This window comes from Meriones unguiculatus, chromosome 1, assembly GCF_030254825.1.
Source record: "Meriones unguiculatus strain TT.TT164.6M chromosome 1, Bangor_MerUng_6.1, whole genome shotgun sequence".
Classification (NCBI taxonomy): Eukaryota; Metazoa; Chordata; class Mammalia; order Rodentia; family Muridae; genus Meriones; species Meriones unguiculatus.
Genome location: NC_083349.1, coordinates 185,281,516 through 185,306,816, shown reverse-complemented (window position 1 = coordinate 185,306,816; position 25,301 = coordinate 185,281,516). Strand labels below are relative to the sequence as shown.

General features: G+C 38.6%; 1 protein-coding gene across 28 annotated transcripts in view; it reads left to right on the top strand.

Annotated features, from left to right (window-relative positions):
* The window catches only part of Ncam1 (neural cell adhesion molecule 1), a 297,496-nt gene that overhangs the window by 5,384 nt on the left and 266,811 nt on the right, over nt 1-25,301 (top strand). The gene's annotated exons all lie outside the window — the stretch shown is intronic.

Sequence of the window (25,301 nt, the reverse complement as noted above, 5' to 3'; positions counted from 1 at the left end):
AGAATTTCACAGGGACCCTTCTCAATCCTAATGATTAGGCTTTGGGGCCTATAGATTTTATTATTAGCAGATATTTTAGCAATAGTGTTTTTGATAACACAAGTATATATGCTTGCTCCTGGAGGACACTGGAAGATAGAAGTCAATCTGGAGGTTATAGTCTTGCCACCTCTAGCCCTTTGTGTTATTAACTCATGAGCCTGATGTAGAGGGATGGAAATGATCTGGCGGCAGCGCCATTGTACCCTTTCGTTTCACACTGTTGAAATACTGTCTCCCAGCTGCAGATGCTCATTAGGAACACCGCCTTTTGATGTTGGTCTGGGTGCCAAATGGCGGCCTTTCAGACAGTTTCAATACATTGTGCTTAAAATGCTCTTAGGCCACATCTACAGGCAGCCACTGGGTTAACTGATTTTCAGTTAGGTTGACACACTTCTTTCTCCCTGTGGTAATAATTTAGCTTCTAAGCAATCAGGGACCTAAAAAAGACTGCAGTTAAAGAACCCATCTCATATATGGGTCATCAAAGATTTTAATGGACCAGTTATGCATTCTTTCCATCTTGATATTTATAATGCTTTCTTGATTGCAAAGAAGGTGTGGCTGATGTGACTTCAGAGCCTCCGGTCTAACCTGCATCCCACTACATACTCACTTTTTGATGCGAAGCTAAAAACTCTGCAATATCTGAGCTCCTTTTTCTATTTTGTATAATTCCAGGGATAATATATACATAGCCTTTTGTTGCCCTCTCGCCATTGGTTTCTGATTACCTCATAATTTCACAACATTCCTGGTAATTTCACACTGTTTGAGATCCTGTTACATACTCTTTTAAACAGTGGATCACATATGTTTATCAAGCGCCAAGTTCTAACCATCAGCTCTGTGGGGAGTCTCAGTGGCATTTGATGATGTAATTTCTGCTGTCAGGGAAGCCTGCAAGGAGTACTCAGGCTTGGAGATGAAAGAGGTACCCAAGCTGGGTAGAAGCTTCAGCCATCTCTCTTCCTAACTGTCTGATATTGAATGGGTTGTGCTCCAAGTTTTGAATTCATGGCTGCTAAGTGTCCCAGCATCATCATGTTGACTGTGAATACTTTAGAGGGAAAAGTGATTTTATCATAAGATGTAAAGCCAGTACAAGGTTGGATCTAGGTTCCACGGGCCATGGAGGTTATAAAATGTTGACCCTTTACAAGAAAATTCACAATCTCCTTGCTTTTGCAAGGATTTAGAAAACACATGACTACCAGAAGGCATTATCAGGTCCCCATCTCTCAGAATCTAGGAAGCCGTTCATATCCTTAGGTCTGCTTGGATTTACTTGCTTTGGACTATAGGTGAATGGTTACAGCTTACTGAGCATGGACCTTATACTGATTGCATGAATCGTGTATAAAAATCAAGGTTATTTTTATAAAGAAGCTACTTGACCTTTATTTTCCCCAAAATCTGAAGTGAGGTCTAAGGAATTCTATGATTTCTCACTGCAGGTATTTTTGTAAATTACCAACTCAAATAAAATAGAGTAATTGGTATTCTTATTCAGATGAATCAGACTTAAATATCCTCCTGGCTGGGCAGGAAATAGCCCTGCCAGCTTAAAGGTGACTTGGGAAGGCGGTTGCAGAATTTGTTTTAGCTAAAAGCAGATAACATGGCACATAATACCAATTATTATATCTTAATCATCCGTAAATGGTTTTTAGAACCATTATATCATTTTCCTCTCCCCTCACTTATTTGGTAAATATTTAGTGCTTGCTCTCTGCTTTTACTGGAAGCACAGTGGTCAACTAAATGTATTGACACTGTCTGTATGCAGCTCCCAGGATAACAGTGCAGAGGAATACAGCTGTTAAACAAAGAAAACACAGGCCCACTGAAAACTGAGGAAGGGGACAAGGCACTGTGGGAGTTTGTGAGGAGGAAATCTACTTATTATTGGATGGTTGGAGAAATGAAGGTAGCTTTTAACCAACCTCCAAATAGAAGAGACATATGGTATTCTCATTTTAAGGCATGACTGATGGCCTGTGTCATTGGACAAACAATGAATAACAACCGGCCAAGGCAAATTCCTTTATCTAATAAAAATTCCTAACATCTTGAGGTCAAACAACCTCGGAGATTGTGTCTGGTTTCAGTTTATAAAGTCAAGAGGGACATGCCTCTGTTTCCAGAGCTTTCCATCTTACAAATAGAGATATGATTCTGTGGCTTCTTTGGACCACAATAAAGGAAGCAATCAATTCTGCTTGGGACTCCCTTGAGCTTTGCTTAGGAGATGAGTTTGCCTTCATGAAGAACAGGTGATTCAATAAGAGCAGATCACCTGAGCAAAATATATACATTTGGGTTTGGGGAACAGGGACGTGGTACGACCAGAGAGGAGAAGAAAGAAAAGGTACCCTGAGAAAGTTATTTGTGAGGTGGGGCTGGCCCATAATTTCTACGAGTTGAATGCATTTATTCCCTTTCTAAATGAAAACAGGCAGCCTTGGAGGAGATAGTAACAAACTTGCCTGCCTTGGCTCTGCGCTGCCTGAGCCTAATCAAAGATAAGAGGCATGGTGGAAGGACATTGTGGAGAGCTTTGGGGTTTGCACGTCTGCTCAACACACTGACATTCTGCAAGTTGTTGCTTTCCTGAGTCTGTGTCCCTATCTGCAATACTGAGCTCCTGGTGTCCACATCACCTACTGGGTTTTTGTGAGCTTAAATAAACAGTAAGTAATCAATAGGCACTTTTAAAGAGACTAGTTCATCTTGAGCCAAGATATTTTTTTTTATCTAAAATGTTTGTTTAATGAAAAAATATTCTTAATCTGTGACTGTTTTGTGCATGGCTCTGAGTGAGAAGCAGTAAAAAAACAAACAACAACAACAACAAAAACAAAACAAAACAAAAAAACAGAAAGATGATGTGTGGCAAGTCCCTAAACAAAGGAGTCAGGACAACTATTAGATAGGCACAAATCTCCTTGATTGCTTTTAATATCTGAAAAAGATGTGGAGGGCTGAGAAGGTGATCCAGGTCTCTACGGAACATGGGCCAGTAGAGCAAAGAGGACCTGTTTTCTCATGGAAAGAGATGGGACTAGAGCAAGAATTGTACTGAAGGTGGCTGTGTGGGTCACATTGAAGTCTTAAATGCTAGACAGAGGAGATGGGTATGGCCTGAGATGTAGAAGAGTCAAAACAAACAGGCAAACAAGCATGAGTGAGAGGATGATCAGGTACGGAGGGAAGGATGTGCTGCTGTACTCCGTGTGAGGTTAGCTGTGAGTGAGCACAAGGGTAAACAGGAACAATCAGCACAGGGATTTTGGTTTTACGTAGCATCAAATACAGTGGTTGGACAGACCAGAGAGTTCTTGAAAGTTTGTAAGATCAAATAGATAATGAAGACCTAGAGTCCGAGGGAAGAGGGTCCAGATAAATTGACCCAAAGACCAGCAAATGCAAGGAAAAGTTTGGGTTTATATAATAGGAAGACTCAAGTATGGAGAAGGGAAACTTTTGGGTGTAGAGTCAAAGGTTATGGTTTGAAATTTCACTCTGTTCTGACTAGCTAAGTGAATTTATGGACAGTATTTATCTTCTTTGAATACTGGTATCTTCAACTGAGTAGACGGAAATAAGAACATATGTGTGAAATTCATTATAAATGAAAATACTTTACAATTCTACCCTTCATTAGGAGAAATATTGTTGAGTGGTTTTATTTTAAAAAAATCATTTTATTTTTAAGATAAAGGCTGCTTAGACTGAAGAAAACACTACAGTATATTTTATAAAGCAGATAATTTTGAAAAAATGATCATTTTAATAACTTTGGGGGAGATAGTGGGCACAGGTGAGATGTTGGAGATGTTGTAGATGGAGAATCAATGATATCTAAAAGGCAGCTGCCTAAAATAGACAGTTTCTTTATTTTCATCATTATATGTATGTTTTTTTGTTTTTTTTTTATTTTGGAGGACAGGGCCTCATTTTGTAGCCCAGGCTAGCCTGGATATTACTTTGCAGTACAGGTTGGCTTAAAGTGTTGAGGCTACAGACATAATACCCAGCAAGACTGCATTTTTTTTTTGAAGTTACCACAGTAACTATGGTAAGTTTTTTTTTTTAACTTATCATAGTACTGTTAATAAAATGTGGAAATCATACATTGTGTGTTTTAGAGGATGTCCAGGCATCCTCACATCTTAATTTATTATTTTCTAAAATACTGGCTTCTTTTATACATCAATAAGGAAGTAAGAAAGAGATAGAGGAAGAAAGAATGAAATGCAACAGTGGAATGGGTTAGATTAGAAACAAGTATTTTGTAGGGTGGTTCTTGTTAAATGTTTGTTCTGGTGTGTGTGTGTGTGTGTGTGTGTGTGTGTGTGTGTGTGTGTGTGTGTTTAACCTGACTGTGATAGAAAACATTGTAACTCAGGTCAAAATACTTTGACAGTTACTGTCATAGAAGGAAAAATAAAGGACAGGTAGCAGAGAACACAGAGTTAGAAGGTACAGGGTAGAGACTTCATGGGCTTTGAGGGAGGGAAGAAGAAATGACAACAAGACTGCTTACCAAACAAGTATCCAGTTGGTCACCTGAGGGGGAGGGAATGGAGAGAAAGGAGGGAAGAAGGAGGAGGAGTGGATGGAAGAAAGAGAGAAACAAAGCTCCATAGAAACTTGACTTCAGAAAGCTTGAATATTTGGAAGTAAAAAGACAACTGAAAACACCAGAGAGCAGCCAGAGGAAAACATGTAGAATCTAACACATTACCAGCAAGATGGAAATTGCTAGGGAACCAGGGGTTGGTTGGAGAACTCTTTCCAAGAGTCAAGGGCAACTTTAAAGGAGGGATGGAAGTGGAGGAGGGTGGGTGGGGCACACATGTACATGCACATTTGGGAGGTGTCCTTATGGAGCCCAGCTAAGGAGATGATGAAGACAGAGGTGGGAGGAGTCTTACTTTTATGGTTTCAATAGACAGAAAACACGATGACTCACAATCAATATGTTGTGGAAAAATTCTCTTATCCTAAGGGATTGATGTAGTATTTGGCATCCATAGTGCTGTCCTGTCTACAATTCAGAAATTACATTGAACAATCTGGATGGAACCAGATCCTAGTGGTATAAACTGAAAGATTAGAGAATCCCCGCAGTGAGAAAGGGGGTGAAGGTTTAGTGGGAATGAATATTGTATAAAGATATAATCCTGACTTTGTAAAACAACACTTATTTGTACATCAAGACTAGAAGAAGGGAGCTCACATTTCATAGTGCTTGAGTTTTCTGTAGTGAGAATATAGTGCCTTGTGTGCAGTTGTAGAGCAAATAGCTCTGTGAAAAGGAGGGCAACAACTCTGAGGTGGCTGAGAATGTGAAGAAGGTGAGACTCAAGCAGAAAATTAGGAGTTTTTTTGTTTGTTTGTTTGTTTGTTTTTGTTTTTCAGAGGGACAGAGTGGCCTTAAAGTCATTTCAGTTGAGTGGAGAAGTTCAAGATATTAGGAATCAAAGACTAAGGAGATATTCAATGATATTCAAGACAGTTGACAGGAAAGGACACGGGGATGCTACAGGGAGCAAAGATGTCATATTCGGGTCATCATCCCCTGACTGACTGCACCAAGGAGAAAGAGCAAGAGAGGAAAAAGTTGAACAACCTTTCCAAGAAGCAAAGGGACAGATCAGTACTTTTAAAAATTGTCAAAGTCAGGGATTCCCATAGCTGCTGTTGTTGATAATGAGAGAAGAGTTTCTAGATAGAGTTGCTCTGTATTCTTGTATTGGCACCTTTGATAGCCATAACCATTATTATTTTTTTAATTTTTTATTATGTCTATGAGTGTTTGACTACATGTATGTATGTGTACCATAAATGTGTCTGGTGCCCACTGAGGTCAGAGGAAGGTGTTGGATCCCATGGGACTGGAGATATTGACATTTGTGATCTGTCATTTGGGAGCAGTGATGCAGCAAACCCAAGGCCTCTGCAAAAGCAGCAGGTGCTCTTAAACACCTAGTTGCTTTTCCAGCTCCACAACCTATATTTCTATACCTCTAAAAAATCCGTTTGACTGCACATAACAAGTTTTTATAGTTTCCCTTTTATTTTTTATTTTTTTTTTATATTTTAGGTACAGTGTCTCACTATGAAGTCCAAGCTGACCTCAAACTCAAGAGCCTCCTGCCTTTTCTACCCCAGTGCTGGGATCACAGAGTGCACCATTATACCTAGCTTTATCAGAATCCTCTTGACTTGCTGGCCTTTCCACTGATTAGATGTCTTTTTTCTTTTTCCTTTTTTTTTTCCAGATCAGCAAAGGAGTGGCAAAGGGTTATGATTGGCTACTCTCTCTGATTTAATAAAAACACACAATCACTTTAGAGTATTTCCTCTGCTTAGAAGAGATGCTGCCAAGCACAAGTTAAGCTGACGTTACTCTATTAAAATTATATTTAGGTGACAATCTGGCAGCCTTCAAGATCTGTTACCATCTAGTGAAAGCTCTTTATTTTTGGTGGATACCAGGGGCCTTTAGTTTCCTTCACTTCAGACTGTGGTTCTTCTCCTTTCTATGACCTTGAGCATTAGTTAATTCTTCTGACACTTGGTTTATTTATATGTGAGGCAGCAATAATAATGCCTACCTAATAGGGACATTGTGAGGAGGAAATGAGGTAATTCATATAACTGTCTGCTACATAGTGAGCTTGGTAATTTTTTGTCTTCCTTTCTTTTTGCTAAAGTTTCCAGTGAAAGAATACACAATTAGTGTTGGGTTTAGATATTGATTATAATTAAAACCACATTTTTCCCCATTTAGTTTTCAGTTCCCAAGAGCTTAGGATCTCCATGAGTTTTAGTTGAGGCAGATATGCCATGGTTCATTGCTTAGCATTTTACTGCCTCCAAAAGCAAAGTCTAGTTGACATTGACTTTGAGAAAAGCAGAATTTTAAGAATCAAAGGCTGAGAAAATGACTCAGTAGGTGAAGTGCTTGCTGTGTGACAATGAGAACCAGAGACCAGATCGTCACCACTCTTGTGAAAGCTGGGAATGGCCGCATGTACCTTTGGCCCCAGTGTTGAGGATGAGTAGGACAAAGAGGCAGGAAGATCACTGGTGCTTCCTGGCTTCCAGCCTAGACAGAAAATGGTACTCACCCTATTTAATAGGAGACCCTGTCTCAAGTAACAAGGTGGAGAGTGATGAAACAAGACACCTGCTGGCCTCTTCTGCTCTCCTCATGTGCATGCATCAGTGCATACACATGTGCACACACATGCATACAACACACAAAACACACACAACCATATTAGTGTATGTATATTTTGCTTTCTATTTGAATAATATTAATATCAAATCTGTCAATTTGTCATGGTGGTAGAGCCATAAACCTTAGGAAGTTTAAATAATAGGTATTGCTGAAGATCATAAAGGGACAGCTCGTTAGTCCAGAAGTCATTTTTCTAGCAACCTTACTCCTTTGGAAGATGGAGAATTATTTGCCAAAAGAGATATTCCAAAGTCCAGGAATTAAATTGAATGCACTTGACCCCAGGAAAGCTTTCAATCTTTATTCAGAGAGCCCATCTATTCTTAATTGATTTCCTAGCTTCTACTTCATTTGTAAGGGCTCTGAGGTTTGAATTTGAAGTGAAGTTGACTGTTAGGGATATGCTGGTAAAAAAAGATGTACTAGCTTGAAAGAAGAAAGGACTAGAAAAAAGCAGAAAAAGCAGACTACAAATGAAAAGGAAAAGTTTTCGGATAGGAAAGGAAAAGCCCTAAATATCACAAAATGCTAAAGGTGTGCCTATAACAAAACCTAGTATAAATAATGGACATTCGGCAAATCATAGTGTAAATAGGTATTCATAATATAGCAGTAGTTGGAAGAAACAGTTATAGTTCATTACATGGCGCAGGTGTCAGTCAGCCACATGAGTTCAGTCACTTGAACATGTGCCTTCAGTGTTTAGCTGTGTGTCAGATGCTCAGGGAGGTAGGCATGAGTTCAAGTTTCTATGAAGTTGAAAAGACAAAGCAAACCTAGAGCTGAGTACTGATGTCTTCATGAACTGCGAATTGGGAGGGGCAGGAGAAAGACTGCACAATTAAAATTATTTACCTGCACATTGACTTGTGAAACATATGTACTCAAATCCCCAATGATTTAGGACATATGTCATTTCATAGTTCATTTTTCTAGAGTCACTTTGTTATATAGCTGTTTATCAGTTTGGTTTGAAGTAAAAAGCGGTAAGAGAAAATGAGCATGCTGCATAGTTTTGTTGTCAACTTGATGCAAATTATAGTCGCCTGGGAAGAGGGAACTGAGGAACTGCTTGCATCAGTCTGGCCTTGAAGCAAGTCTGTGGAGAGTTTTCCTGCTGTGGGAGGGCCCAGCCCACTCTGGGCAGTGCCAGCCATGGGCAGGTGGTCTCAGGAGGTGGAAGAAAGGTAACTGAAGCTGAGCCTGAGAGCAAACTACATAGTTTGTGATCCTCCATGGCCTCTCCTTCAGTTCCTGTCTCTAAGTTCCTTGCCTTGATACCCTGGTTACTCTGTGATGGACTCTGACCAGGATGTGAGAGCCAAGTAAATCCTTCCCTCCTCTAGTTGAATGTGGTCATGGTGTTTTCCACAGGAATAGAAAACAGACTTGGTTAGTGGGTCAGCCAAGACTTCTCTGCTGAATTATAATAAATTCATTTTAGATGAAAAACACCAACCCAGTCATTACTTGGAATCGTTTAGTTGCTATTACATTCCTCTTTATCGAAATTTGTTTCATTTTTTTTTACCAAAGTGATATGGCAAGATTGCTTTAAAACCTGAATAGTTCTATAAAATATGGAATAAAATACATGAGACCCATGCCCTAAACCTTTCTGCATCCCTCGTCTCGCCCATCCCTTATTTTGACTCCTCTGAAGCAGCCACTTTGTTCATTTCTTACCTCCATACTTACAGTTTACCAATCTTCCAGTTTAAATTTTGTTACCTTTTTCCTGTTGGGGATTAGGTCTTACATGTCTCATTTCCACCTGCTTCCCTTTGCCTGTGTCTCACAGAATACCTAGTTTTCATTAAGCCAATCTTCAGTGTTTATATCATATGACAACATGAACAGTATCACACTTGAGCCTTGAATGATGCCATGGTTTTCGTCTCCTTTCTTATATAACTTTATGTCTCTCCAGGAATCCATAATGGGTTCAGTTTTCTTTGGTTATTTTTCTATGTGTCTGTCACTAATTATCTTCAAGTTCTCAGACTGTAGCCTATACCACTTCTTGAGTCATTCATTCAAACACGTTTGCTTTTAGTTGTCTCCTGGGGGTTATGTCCAAGATGCCTTCTTTAATTTGTTGACTTTATAGGCTTCCTGTAGTTAATTTTTATTATGTAGTTTTCTAGATTAGGTGTTATGTTTCCTGTAAATTTTGAAGCTGTTGCCTTGTGTTTCTGACTTTCAGTATTGTGCTGGCAAAGTCTATTGCCATTCCTTCTAAGTACCAATGATAGTAAAACACTAAATAATACTATATACAGTACACACCAACACATACTAAATACCAATACTAGTAAGACTAAAACCATATACAATACATACCAATACATACTAAATACCAATTCAATAATACTATATATAATACATTTCAATACCTACTAAATAACAATACAATGGTACTAAATAAATACCAAACTTGTTTTCTTTTTCTCTGGAAGAATGGAAGATCTTCTCTTTGCCTGAGGTGTTCTGTAATTTCTCAATAATGGGCTTTTATTGGGGTCTCATCTTCATATTGAGATAGGTTCTCTGTGGGCTATATTAACCTGGAAATTTATGTCCTCCAGTCCTAGGAAATGTTTTTATATTATTCACTTCAGATTTTCTTTCTTTTATTGTTTTTTTAGAAGTTACTTATTTATCTAATTTTTCTTCTATCCTGTCATACATTTCCTTATTCTATTTCCCTTTGCTTCCTAAGAGCTTTTGTTTCCTACAAGTTTCTACTCCACTAACCTTTTTTGATTTGGGTAGCATCCTCTTGATGCAGAACGATTTTCATTGCTGAGGGTTTGGGAAGCTTTCCTTTGCTTTCCATATCATCTGTTTGTCCTCTGAGAGTATGTTTATTATGCTTTAGTGTCTGTGTTCATGTTTCAAGCATCATTTCATTCCCCAAATGCTGGCAATCCTTTGCTGTGATTGGGAGGCAGACACTGCAATGGTAGGAGGAGCTCTGTGCTTGGGCTGGAGGGTGACTGTGTAGAGATCTCTGGGTTGTTAGCTGGGGAGTGTTTTCTCTACTCATTCGCACTCACATTTCCTATTGGTCTAGCTGGTTTAAGAAATTCCGACAGCCAGACTCCTCTCTTTCTCTGAGTGGAAGAAGCGTGTTTGGTGTATTTTCTTTCAGAATTTCAGTTGGTCCTCTCTGAAATATAGCACATTTGCCTTCATCAATGCATCTTAGACCCTCTGTTGTAACTTTCCCAGTCAATAAAAATGCAGACTTCTACCAGGATGGAGGGTAATGGGAGAAGAGATACTTGGCTGATACTTTCTGTAACTTTCAAGTGTGTGTGTGTGTGTGTGTGTGTGTGTGTGGTTTTCATGGGTATGCACATTTGGGAGGTTGAAAGTTAGTGGTAAGAGAAACTGCTGGTGGCCTGCCTAGGTTCATAATCACTGCAAGCCAAAGCCAGCTTTTCAATCTTTTATCCCACACACTTTAGCGTGGATTTGTTGAGACAGAAAGAGGCTTGCGGAGTTCTTAAAGCAAAAGATAGATGTTTGGGAGTGCATCAAAAATAGAGACCCCCCAAAAAAGGCTTCTGAAGGCAACTTCAAGGGATTGACAGTTCAAAGTGTGAAGGCCAGCTATAGGCTTTTGAGGAATGTTCATGAACTTAAAGTTCTCAGATGACTCCAGGGTGGCCGGAGAGTCAACAGTTCTTGGATACAAAGCCATGGGCTTGGCAGCACTGCTGTGAACCAGAATAGCAAGTTCATGTCTATTGCATACAGTGGCGCGCTAAGACTTGCGGTAGTAGGGTACTGAAGACATTCTCCTGGCACAGTGTGTCTGTGCTTTGCAGCTGGCCTGGGCGTTGGGGGTAGAGGGAGAATACACCCAGAAGGCTCTACAACACATTCTAAAGGGCCTTTGATTCACTGTGGTGTCCATTCCTGTGGAATAAAACTGTGACAACCCTGAAGTGTGAGGAAAAGATAATTAAAACTCATTTGTTCATTTCCCAGATTATTTTTCTTTTTGTGTATTGAGCTTTGAGTTACTCATAATGTGTTTTTTTTTTTTAACCGTCTGTTAGAAATGAAGCAAAAAAAGGGGGATGGTGTGTGGCTTTCTTTGAAGATAATAGATTGAAAGTAGGTTAGCCGCCCTAGATTAGGATTGGAGGTCATTTTGAGCTAAATTGGCTTTTGAAATCAGAATTTAAACTGCTAGTCAGACTTAATTAAGATAACTGGGCATGAAGGCCATCATTTTTTTTTTTTATTGTTTGTGCTTCTTTATAGCCAAACTAGACTCTAGGTATTAATTTTTGAGGAAATCATTTCACATGATAATTGACTTAGGAATTTAAAAGTGGTTTGTATGTAAATAAGAAACCTGCATAATCACTTATTTGATTTTTTTTCTGGGTATATTTAGAATCCTTTCTAAAGCCACTGGGAGGCAAATGAATACATTGCTCTGAATTGTGTCTTTCCTGGTCTTTCCTGTCCTGCACAGCGTCAAGAGGAAAGCCACCAGACCTCTCGGACAGTTGCTTTATTTAATCATAATAATATGTTAATGGTGGGGCTAGGTTAAGGAAGTATGAGTTTCAAATATGTCACCTGCTTTACAGCTTATCTATGCTTCTGTTCTAATATTGTATCCATTTATTTATCGTGATGTGTGTGTATATGAGTATGCGTGCACAGGTGTGTGCAGGTCAGAGGACAACCAGAGGGTGTTGATTTTCTCTTTCTGTCATGTGGGTTCTGGGTATTGAACTCAGGTGGCCAGCGTTGGTGGACCTGCCGAGCCACTTTGGCAGTCCTATTCATGCATCTGCAAATACTATAGATCTTTTGTTTGTGATAAACAGGTTGAATTTGTACACTATTAGCTAGCTTGGCATAAGAGACTTACAATGACATTGTTAGCTCTGTAGACTAAAACAAATAACTCAGTGCTGTTTTCTTTATTGGCATTGTTTTAACTTAGGGTAGAAAAGTACAAAGAAAGAGAAGAGAGCGAATCTAGAGGTGAGTTTGGTGGTGCTGACCATGCACCTGATGTCTGTGAAGAGTGAGCATGCATAACAGGCTGTATTAGTGGACAGAGCTTCACAAAAAAATAAATGTCTTGACTGTTTTGGTGGTGCCCCTGAACTGATGCTAAACTCCATTGTGAGAGCATGTATCTCTTCGGTAGATGGAGTCACATGCTGGGATTTGGGGCTGTCAACATGATGGGTTGACATTGGCAGTGATTACTATTGGTCCAAATACAGTTCTGGAATAGGTTCACTGAAATGCAGTGTGAAGTGGTAAATCACATTTCCTCTTGTATATGAAAACTATAGCTACCGTTTTTACAAAAGAGCATAAAGTGAGGTTTACATTCTGATACTAAATATGGTGATTAAAAAACCCTCACATCTAAGGTAAGCCATTTGAGTTATTGATCATTTTTTGTTTAAACTGATAATTGGAACTGTCAGGTAACTGGATGATTAGTTTTTCTTCATGGGGTGCTAGAGATGGAGTCAAACGATGAAGCAGATGAAAATTTCCTTATGGACGGCCTAATGATAGTGTCTGATAGGTCTGGACTTCTTTTAAGGCTCTGGGACTGGGAAGATGGTTGGGAGGGCAAAGTACTGTAACAAACATGAGGACATGTATTCCAATCTCCAGCATTCAAATGAAGGCCAGACATGGTAGTTCACATCTGCAATTCCTGCTCTCCTAAGGTGGGATGGAAGGTGGTGACAGGAGAACTCTCAGAAGCTCACAGGTCTTTGATCTCCACACATGTACTATGAGCCCACACACACACACATACACACACACACACACACACACACACACACACACACACACATCACATGCACTGGTGGGCATATATTAACAGCTTCGGTAGAGGAGATTTCTAGATAGCCTGGTATTGATGGTGTTGCTTGGTTATTAGTGGCCATGCTTATGGAGCTCTACAACGGAAAGGAGCAAGCTGAACAAGAGAAATACAAAGCATACAGTTTGGAGAGAAAAGAAGCATCAGGAAGTTTAATGGTGTCAAGTTCATGCTCGAGGAGAAAAACCTGACAATAAAAGGAAGAAAGGCCAATAAAGGCCTCAGGGCAAGACCTTACCTAGCTAAGCTTTCAGCTTGTGAAAAGGGATTAAAGAAAAGCTCAGGGCTGGCCATGGAGGTGCACACCTTCCATCCCAGGACTTGTGAGGCAGAGACAGGAAAAGCTCTGAGTTCAAGGCCAGCCTTATCCACAGGCCATTGCCATGACAGCCAAGCTTAAGCAGTGAAGGAAACCTTGGGAAACAGAAAGCTGAGGCAGATATATGTGAACAAGGGGTCATGTTGGCACCCTAGCAAGCTGCAAAACTTGGCAGCTTTGGCCACGTGGTTCTGGTTTTAGAGTTAGGGATACAAGAAAGGGTTATGGACTCTCTCAGGGTCATGGTGGTTCTTCACAGCAATAGAAACCCTAACTAAGACACCTGACACCTCCCCCACCACACATACACACCCTTAAAGATGAAAAAAAAATACGTCTGGTAGAAATCATCCATGAAACTTGTTATTAAAAGTGATCTTCAATGAGTACATATGTATGTGATCTGTTGTATAAATATATAACATTCTTTATGGTATTGCTTTATTGAACAAGTTTTATTCATTTTTCTGTTAAAATAGTTTTATATTGAATTTCATAATTTGGAAAAGTCACAAGTTTTACAAAGGTATATAACATAGATGGGTTACTATTAAAATGCAATTTCTTAGTTTCATATTGGAATTCATAGTAAATTATACCAACCAGATTTTTTTCCAAAGGTTTGTACCAGATGGATTACGTGCAATTTAAAAGTAAGTTCAGTTACTTATGTAATAATAATAATAATAATAATAATAATAATAAAGTATAACTGAATCTTGTTCAACGCAAACAAGTCTAGATTTGGGGCAGAAAATTAATACATTAGACTCAATAGCTGACCACAGTTTTAAATATGACAAAGGGTTTAAAGCTCTAAATTGCCATTGTTTACAAAATATTGGCAAATTAGAGCTGAAGCGCCTGGCATTATTGTGTAATCTTCTGTTTAAAAATAAACAGTGGGAATAATTGTAGGAACCTCTGGGTTTAGAAAAGCTTGGTGGTGCCTCTTCACATCCCACTAAGAAAGCCGGCGGTCTTTGCATATTAATCACTCTGTGAAAGGAAGCTTGCTTTATTTGCATTGTGTGGGCATTAAGAAGTCCAGTAGTATGCCTGTTGGGGAAAAAAATGGGGGATTGCAATTGTTGTTAAGACTTTTCATCCCATTCATGTGGAAAGGCTGACTGCTGGAGAACTAGTGCAGGGTTTGGTGGAAGAAGAGTCTTCTGGGGCTGTGCTTCAAGTGGTGCAGTCCCCCTGTGCCAGGACCCAGGGCACTGGGGTGGAGACCAAAGGGACTCAGGCCTCCATGGTGCAGGTTCACTTTTTTATATGGCTGCACTTCTGTAAGCATTTTCTCCTTCTGCATCTGCCAAGAGAATGCAAATTTGACAATATATGCAATACTGGAGACTCTGGAAGAACCGAACGGGAACCAAGAAATAGGAACTTTAAGTGGCTGCTGTTGAAGGGAGGGGAGACACAGTAGGAAATTAGGTAAATTATGTGTGAGTATTTCTGTAGAAAATGTGATCTGTTCAATGTCTTGCAGATGTAATTTGCTCCCCAAATTGATTTTAAATGATATATTTGAAATTCTCTTAATAACAATGGCATCATTTTCACATCATTGTGTGTTAGGACTCATTGGCTAAGTGTAAACATGGAGAATAAACAGAAGTGTGTTGGTTGCGATGGAGGCATCCTGTAAAGTTTCCTAGGCGAGCTATCTTAGCACCTTCCTCCCACTCTGCTCAGCACACCTCCAGGAATCCCTTCGATGTCCCAGCTTGTTCTAGCTGGCAAAAGTTTCCTTAGTCACTATGGTTTCTGGAGCTCATCAGGTTCACTAAGTGTTTCAGATGCTTACTATACTGTAGGTAGTTTTAGTATTAAAAAAAAAAACATTTTTGCACAGACTTTGACATTTCCAATTAGATTTGAATTTTATAAAGGGTCAAGTGTGCTATGACCTGCATACATATATTTTGACAAATATTTTGTATGAGCTCAAAGAGACAAAGCTCATTGCTCTAAAAAATTTTGTTAAACACCAGAGGGTAGTTGACTGACTCCAAAGGTCATATACATGTTTTATTAACAACCTCTCTTCTTGGGTGTGTTTGGCTACCCATGAAGCTGCTTCTTATTGGCCTTTTTCATATTGCTTTTTCACTTTGCTTATTTGAGAGCAGAACACAGATCCCTTGGTGATGCCATTTCTATTTTGTTTTAATTGCTTTCTGTCATACCATCCCAATGGCAATTCTGTACAATTCAGGTGTATGTGGAGTGTTTCACGGACATTTAGACTGTATTTAGATTGCTCTTATGAGCAACAGCGTTTGTTCTGTAGGGATATGAAAAAGAAGGACCACAGAACCTTAGATTGTCCAGGAAAAGCATCCTTTGTACGATTCAAAAAGATTATGATAGGTTTCATCATAAATAAATACTTAACTGAGGTCATTCTCCATGGTTTTTGTTATCAATATCACAAAAGGCAAATTACAACAAATGTAGTTGTGTATCTAATTAATGTTTTCTTAGATTCATAAATCTGGATCAATATTCATTCTACAAAATAGTTGCTCTTGAGCAGTAAGAGAATGGTAGGTTTTATAAATAGGAACAAGGAAATAGAATCATGGGGGAAAACTGATGGTTTAACATTGGGTTTCTTTAGGTTGGTAGAAGGGACTTTGCTGTGATTCTGTGTCACAGAGGTTGGAATCTTCTGTTTCCTGGAGAAATGAGTCTGTTCTGGAGTCTGCCTTCTTTTCTACAGTCTCATTTGGATTGTGGGAATGAGTCTGTGCTAGTTTGGTTTGGTGTGTTGGTACCTACAGAAGAAGTTCAATCCGAGACAGTATCATCCCATCATTTTTGGTTAACAGACATAATTTTTGTAGTTAATAGTTACTAATTTAAATTTGAACCTTTTAATAAAGATGTAGGGTGGGATTGAGAAGGTAGCTTGATGACAGAACACAGGGACCTTAGATGTAATTTTATTACTATGTATAGCTAGAGAGTTATACACTCATAAATTTGCAAATTAATGAACATGTATATGCACACTCAGGAATGTGGTATAGCTACACAATGGAATATTATTTGGAAATAAAAAGGAATGAAATAGTGATGCATGTCACAGTCTTGATGAGCCTTGATTCTTCATCGTCATTAATTGTGTTAGCATTTACTTTCTTATAGCTTTGAAGGTTTATTTTCATCCTAGTACTTGCTAATATTTACCCATAATTCTTAATAACATTCAGCTTATGTGCATGACATCTTTATGGGAGTAGTTAAGTTAATTTTATTTATATTTATGGACTACAAGCATGCTGTATTACTCCTGGCACACACACAAAAGTAACCAGTACTTCAAAATATCTTTGTCTTCTAAAAGAAAAACATGTTTTTGTTTTTAAATCAATGCTTTTGGACTGAAGTATATTTCCATGGTTATTTTGTGGAGTTGTTAGAGTATCAGAATATATAGGAATATCAGCGGTTACAAAAGTTTGAATATTTTTTGTGTATGTACCCAGCCTCACACATTCCACTGCCACCCAGATGTATCCCCTGCCTTCTCTACCCTTTTCTTTTGAGACCCAGGCTAACCTTAATTCACTCTGCTGTTCAAGCAGGCCTTGAACTAGTGATCTTCCTGCTTCAGCCTCCTGAGTAGCTGGGATTGCAGGCCTGCCACGCCAGGCTGATCCTCAGGCTCTCTGGAGGTGTCTGGGGTAGAGACGTAGCCTCTAGCTTGGCTGTGCTGGGTGGTTCAAGAGGCAGGTCCTCCTGGGAGGCCTTTGGGTCATGCACACCCTTCCGGGATGCTGGAATTCTGCTTCCTGTTCTTCGCCTCACTTCTTAGCCAGGAGGTGAGTAGTTTCATTCTGTTACATGCTTCTGCCATGGTATGTTCTCTTCTCTTAGAGGTCTAAGGCCAATGAATTTTTGTGTGGTGGTAGACTGTGCCGTCCAAAACTGTGCCCATGTAGATCTTTTTTTCTTATAAATTCATTGTCTCGGGTGTTGGTCATGTTAAAAAGTTTCCTGACATACCTTGATCACAGGCTAATGGCTTCATGGTATAACATTTACATCATGGACACTGCTTATTGATATTTTCCCCTCATCTTTGCTACTTCCATACTTAGGTTCAACACCGGTTCTTCCTCTAAGGCAAAAAATAAAAATAAATGAATAAATAAAAAAATAAAAGAGACCGACCGTCTTTTTTTGATTCACAAGAGAAAAGTGTTCTTTTTTTTTTTTTTAGGCTCATTCATCCTAAATGTGTACACAATACATGTGGTTACATTTTATAAGAAGGCTAAGATAGATTAAAGATGTTTTTCTTGGCATATGAAACAAATTCAATATCTGAATAAAATATTAATTACCTAATGCTGTAGTGATGAATATGAAGATGGTTAAGCACATTGTGGCATTTATTGGGGTTGAAGAACCCTGGGTTGCTTTGCTAGGGCATTGGAAAGAGGATTCCAGATGGGACTGTTGTTTCTCTAAAATAGGAGGAACATGCCTTTCATGGCCATGAGCCGAGGTCTCTAAGTAGATCATTTGCAGATTTTCTTTTGCCGGAATGCTTTTAAAAACAGGTGTATTTTGCTATTGTCACTCTCAGAATCCTCTGAGGATCCATATGCAGATCTTTAACTACCCTCCCCCACCCCGGAGAATTAAGGAATTTGAAGGCTCTTTTGAAACTTTATCTTACTGAACTTGCTTCATTAAAACAGCCATAGCAAATATCTCAGATAAGAATCTGTCTTTAAAAACAAGGCATGTTAGATGTACAGACAGAGATGAAATATTATTCTGTAATGAAATTAGTTGACTCCAACTGTCTGACTCTCGTCTTTTAGAGTGGTTTAATGTTTGTTAAAAAGAACAGTAAGTTTTTATGGCATATTTTAAGACATATTTTATGATGAAGGCTACTCAAAGGCTGCAATAAGATCTTTCATCAAAGAGCTTTATAACTTTTGATTGGGAATTGGGTTGAATTTTCTCGTTGAAATGCTATATGTGATAGCTCTCATGAGATCCAATATAATGAAAAGTCCTAATACCATCTACAATGGTCACCAAACTTCTTGAAAATAGATTCTCAGGCCAGTGCCCAGCCAACTCTACCTCATTGGAAGAGCCTTACTGGTAGCTTTCATTCCTGAACTCCGGGTGTTTTTGATGCCTCTGAATGAGGATCGATTGTTACTGAATTGAGTTGTAGAAGGTTCCAGCTAGTAAAGTATGTGCATCGCCGAGTCAGCAGGAAGTGATGACTTTGAGAGTTGGGCTGCAGATGGCCCTGCTCTTTAGGTGGGGAAATTGGGAGGTCAAAGGAAGCTCTGGGGCCTGGGAATAACTTGATGAGGGTGTGTTTTGGAAAGCTAGTGATAGTGCCCTTCTTTGGGAAGCTGGTTGAGACTAGCTTCTGATCCGATGCTCTGAAGAACTGCTGTAGAGGCTGTGCCAGGTAATTCGATTGAAATTGAATTCTGAGTGTGGAAACGGAAGGATTTAAGCAAGGACTGCAAGGTTGGGAGAGGCTCAGAAGTTGGAAGTCCTTTCTGCCAAGCTCGAGGATCCTCGTGGCCTTAAACCCACATGGTAGAAGGAGAAGCTGACCCCACCTCAGGTTCTTTTCTGATCTCCACAAGAGGCCTACAAAGGGGAGGCTGCTGGTATCGGCTTGGATGGAAATGGAGCAGAGCAAAGAAGAGACATGATTTACAGTTCAGACCAGGGTCTCAGGAGGAATGAATTTCAGTGTACACAGAAATGGGGAGAAGGAAAAAAAAAGGGGGGGGACTTTTTAGTTTTTCAGAAAACCATAACCCGGGCTTGTGGAAGGTGACCTTGAGGTTAAAGTGAACTGTGTGGGATGAACACCCCACAGACATCTGTGGACAGCCTCATAGTTCTTATGTGAGGAAGATCTGCGGTCATTAAGCAGATTTCCCTCAGAGGGTGAGTCTGTTTGGATAGCGCAGTAGGAAGAACCAATTGCAGACCTTGTCCCAGTACTCATATTCTGGATATTCTTCTGTGTGGTAGCTGTTAAAAATGACTACCAAGTTGAAGCGAAGTTTTGTTATGTGTTTCAAAAATGTTAAAAATCATAGAACGTCCAGTCTTATATCAGACTCTCTCTATGGGCCCTCTGTCTCTTTCGTGTCCATCCACCCTGGTTCTGCTTTAATGAAGAAGTGTTCTACAGCTCATACTAATTTCTTTCTAGGGTTCTTCTATTTTAGTGCTGGTGGTTTATAAGCATAAGTGGTCGGTGATAGACCATGTAGTACAAATAAAATTATGTTCTAGGACACCAAGATAACTTGGAGACAAAGTTTCTGGAGAGATACAGAAAGTGACCCTGTGAAAGCATGAAATGAACAAGCATTTTGTTGTTTTTTTTTTTTTTCCAAATGGAAAAAGGGGTAAGAGTCTTCTATGGGGAAGACTGTTGGTTCTCAACATACATTCTGACTCATAGAGTAAGTTAAGAAACCAATCTACTGGGTGTACAGATACCCAGTTCTCTCTGTGCGTCTCTCTCTATCTCTGTCTCTTTGTCTCTTTCTCTCATGTGGTGATGCCCATGCATATTTGGGTTTATTTCTGGATTTTACTGTCTTCTGTTGGTCTGAATCTATTTTAATTCTAGCATTGTACTAGATTTTTGAGACGCTTCCAACTTCGTCTTTTGTTTTTTGTTTGTTTGTTTGGATTATTGTTGTTTGCTTGTTATTGTTTTTTTCTACTTGATGTCTTTTGTGGCTCCATGTGAAATTTAGATATCTTTTTTCTACTTCTCTGGAAGCATATTTCAATGCAGTATGTATTGTATTGATCCTGTAGGTTCCTTTGGATAGCTAGACATTTACAAATTATATTCCAGTCTATGAACATGGGGTGTCTTTCATTTATTTTCTTAAATAAATTGTGTCTTCAATTTCTTTTATAAGTGTTATAAGGTTTTCTTTCTTAAACTTTTCCAGATAGAAATCCCAAGCACTGATCAATGATCCTTTCAGTGCGGGGTTGAACTCGCTCTGCTATCACTTTGATGAATGGGGATTTTAGGTATCACATTCTTGAGAACATGCCTCAGACTGTTCTTTGAATTGACCCTACCTGGGATGTTTTGCATTTTATGAACCCTAATGTTCATTTCTCTTCCAAGTATTTATTCCAGACAAAATTTCACTAAATGTAGATGCTTTCAGTGTGGGACTGACTTAGATATGCTATCACTTTGATGGGAACTTTAAATATCTAAATTCATTGAGGATATTGCCCTGTAATTTTGCTTTCTTTCCACATTCTTTGTCTGCTTTTGTTGTCAGATTGGTGATGACTTATTAGAACGAGTTTGGAAGTGTTTTCTTCAATTTTTTGAAAGTATGAAGTATTTTAAACATTGTGTGGTTGTTTAAATGAGAACAACCCCGAAAGATTCATATATTTGAATGCTTGGTCCTCAGCTGGTAGAATTGTTTAAGAAGAATTAAGAGGTGTGACCTTATTAAAGGAGAGGTGTCACTAGGGGAGGGCTTTGAGGTTTCAAAAGCCCACACCATTCCCAGTTAGGTCCTTTTGCCTAGTGCTTCTGAATTAAGATGTGAACTTTCAGCTACTGCTCTAGCACCATGCCTGGCTGCCTGGCTGCCATGATCCCTGATGTAATGGTTCATGCACTCTTACCCTTTGAAACAGTGAGCCCCAAATTAAACACCTTCTTTTTTATAAGTTGCCTTGATCATGGCTTTTTTGTCTCAGTAACTGAAAATAGCTAAGATGGATTGGTACCAATTCTCCCAACATTTAGTAGAATTTTCTTCAGGCCTTGAGCTTTCCTTTGATGGGAAATCTTTGATTTCAGATTCAATATTCTTACTTGCTATTGGTTCATTCAGATTTTCTGTTTTTTTTTTAATATATAATTTTTTTCTTGACTAGTTACATATTTTTAGAAATTTACATTTCTTTTCGGTCATGTAATTTGCTGACACATAAGTGTTGACAGTAGTCTCATGGAATCTAAGTGTTTCTGTGGTATCTGTCAAGATGCCTCTTTTTTCACTTTTGATTTATTTTCCCAGTTAGCCTAGAAAAGTTGTGCTAATTTTATCTTTTATTTCTGTTGTGTTGATCATTTCTAATTTGTTTTGAGGTCCATGTATGTGTTACTCTTTGCTATTTCCTCCCCTTACTAATTTTGAGCTTATCCTTCTCTCTCTTTTTTTTTTTGTTTGAATAAAGTGTTACGAGTTATTTGGAATATTCCTTCTGGCAAATGTAAGGCGTTTGCTTATGTTTGCTTATTGCTGGATACCTCTCTTGAGAACAGATTTGGTTGCATCTTTTTATTGTGTTTCCATTTTTGTTTGTTTCAGGGTTTCTTTTTAATAATTTTGACTTCTTTGTTGACCCATTGGTTGCACAGGAACTTTTATGTATGAGTCACCCAAATCTCCAGTGTTATTGATTTCTAGTCTATTGTGTTCAGAGAGGTACACAATTTCAATAATCTTACATTTATTAAGAATTGTCTTGTGACCTGGTCGGGTCCATCTAGAGAATGTTTTATGAGTGCTTGTGAAGGATGAATAGTCTACTGCTGTAAGATGGAATATTATTCATACATTTTTAGTCTAATATAATTCAGGTCTACTCTCTTCTTATTGATTTACTATTTGAATGACCTCTGAAGGTTTTATACAGTTATCTTGTTTTTAATTATCTATATGTGTCTGTGTCTATGTGCAGACAAATACACATGAGTGGAGGTACCTGTGTTAGGGCAGAAGTACCAGATCCCCCCTAGCTAGCACTACAGTTGATTGTGAGTTACCCATCGTGGGTTCAAGGAACCAAACTCTGGTCCTCTGCAAGAGCAGTGCATCTTTTTAACCCCTGATCCAGCTCTCCAGCCTTGACCTATGCGTTCTTGACTATGAGAATATTTAATTTACCTATTGCTATTAGTTGTTACTGCTATCGCTTTCAGATATTCTAATATTTATTTTATATATTTAGGGGCTCCAAAGTTGAGTAAATATATACAAGTTTAAAATTTTTACATTCCCTTGAGAAATTGATCTTTTTATTACTATATAATTGTCTTTGTCTTTTTTTCATAGTTTTGGACTTAAAGTCTATACTGTCTAATATTAGGATAGTTACCACTTCTTTCTCATAGTTTTCTCTGTCTAGAATATCTCTTTCTATCCCTCTACTTTGAGTGTTACATTTGTCTCTAAAGTTGAAATGAGTCTCTTTTAGATATCCGAAAATCTCCTTTTTATATTGATGTTCACATGATTATTCTGTACCTTTTTATTAGAGAATGTAGCCCATTTATACTCTGGGTAATTGTGGACAAGCAGAACTTATTGGTGTTATTTGTCACTTGGCTTATTGGTTGCTCTGTGTGTCCTTTGTTTCTTCCTGTGATATCATCATTTCTATCAGATGTTTGTGTTCCTTTCTCATAGTCTTTCTATGTATCTATGATAGATTTTGCTTTATAGTTACCACATGGCCCACATGGAACATTTTATAACAGGTGATTTCAATCTGATAAAGCAACTTAAATTTCATGACATACACTTATACATTTTCTTCCCTTTTACTTCCTCTGCCCAATAATTCATGGCACTATTTCCATCTTTTAATATTGAATAACCTTTAAGAAACTATTATAGCTGTACTTATTTTTAGTTGTCTTGTCTCTTGGTGTTTATGTTATAGATAAAATTGACTTACACTCACTATTGAGTGCTCTGAGTTTAACAATGTATTTTCTTTATCATTGCCTATTTTTACTTTTAAATGTTTTTGCATATTTTTAATTCACATTTTTTTTAATTTCAACTTAAAGAATTCCTTTTAGAATTTCTTATAAGGTAGACCTAGTAGTGATAAGCTCTCTTCTCTTCTACTTGCCTGGACAATGTCCTTATATCATTTCATTTTTAAGGGTTTGGCTGGAGTTGATTCTTCGTTCTTTTAGCACTTTACATATGCATAATCCCATCCCTCTTAGGTGGTAGTGTTTCTTTTGAGAAGTCAATGGATACTTTTCAAGTTTCCTTGTTTACACTGAGTCATTTAAACCCTTGTTATTTTTAAGATTCTTTGTATTTTGATAATTTGATTATAATGTGCTTCAGAGTATTCTTTCAGGTAACTTTTACCTGAGATAGTTTGCACTTTATGAACCATAGTCTTAACTTTTCTTACAAATATTTATTTGTAAGTGAAATTTCAGACAGTATTTATTTAAATAAAATTTTGACCCTTTCTTTCTCTTTTTCTAGGAGTCCAGTTTGAATAGTCATATTCTTGATTGTTTCTCCATAGTTCTTCCTTCCTTCCTTCCTTCCTTCCTTCCTTCTTTCCTTCCTTCCTTCCTTCCTTCCTATGTTTCTTTCCCTCTTTTTCTTTTCATTTTCTTTCAATCAGTGAATTTTCATGGCCTGTCTTCAGTTTTACTAACTTTTTCTTCTGTGCTATCAATTCTACTATGGAGTATTTCTACTGAATTTTTCAGATCTTTCATTGTCTTCTACAACCCCATATTATCTGCTCTCTCTCTTTCTTTTTTCTCTCTCCCTTTCTCCCTCCTTCCTTTTCTCTCTCCCTCCTCTATCAATGTGTCTGTGAATCTGTGTGTGTGTGTACAGGTACACTTGTGTAGATGCATGCATGTGTATGTGAAAGTTGGAGAACTATTTGGGTGTCAGTCCTCAGGTGTAATCCTTCTCCTCCTCCTCCTCCTCTTCCTCCTCTTCTTCCTCCTCCTCCTCCTCCTCCTCTTTCTCCTTCCTCTTCCTCTCCTTCTTCTTTTTTAAAGAAACACAGTCTTTCACAGGCCCAGACTTGCTGAGTTAGCTAGGCTGGCTGGCCAGTGAGCACCAGAGATCCACCTGTCTCTGCCATTATGACTGTCTTTTTCTTCTGGGTTGTAGAGCTTGAACTCATGTCTTGGTACTTGCAGGGACAAATCCTTTACTGAAAGAGCTGTCTACCTCCTGTTTATTTATTTATTTTTTTCTGTTAACCTATTCTTGTTCATGCTTTGTTTCTCCAGTTTATAAATTCCTAATTTCCTAATTGTTGTTTGTTTGTAGTGTCTTATAGTACCATAGGGTTTTGGTTTCTATGTTTATTATTTGCTTGTTTGTTTGTTCGTGTTTTGTAAGAGTTCTTGATTTGTAGTCCAGACTGCCCTTGAGTTCTGGTTCTTCTGCCTCAGGTTTTTGAATGCTGTGGTTATAGATGTGTGCTACCATGCTTAGATTCTTTGGTTTACAGTGATTATTTACAGTTCTTTTTTTAGGCTATTCTCTGGGCCTGGTTTCTGCAGTTGCAGTGGAATCACACTGGATTGTGTCTGTTTTGTTTTGTTTTTTGTTTGTTTGTTTTTATAGCATTGTATGCAGTTGGACTGCCAATTTGTTCCTGTTGGAGACTGGTTTCAGCAGGCTAAGGAATTCTCTTGCCAGCATCCTAAGGGAGTGTGGTCACCTCTGAAATGACAGTTGAGTGAGCTTGTAGTGTGTCATGTGGCTGTGTTCTTGGTGAGATCTACTCTTGTACAGGGACTATCGTGGGCAAAGTTTCCATATGGCTCCTGGGTGGACTATACTGTTTCTAGGACTTTGGGCCATAGTGTCTGTACTGGGATAGGCACCCGCTTTAGGGATTATAGACTGAACTGTTTATCAGTTATGGATGGGTATGGCTTTCCTTGGGTCTTTAAGAAAGTGCTTGATTGCACAGGTATAACTGTACTGATCAGT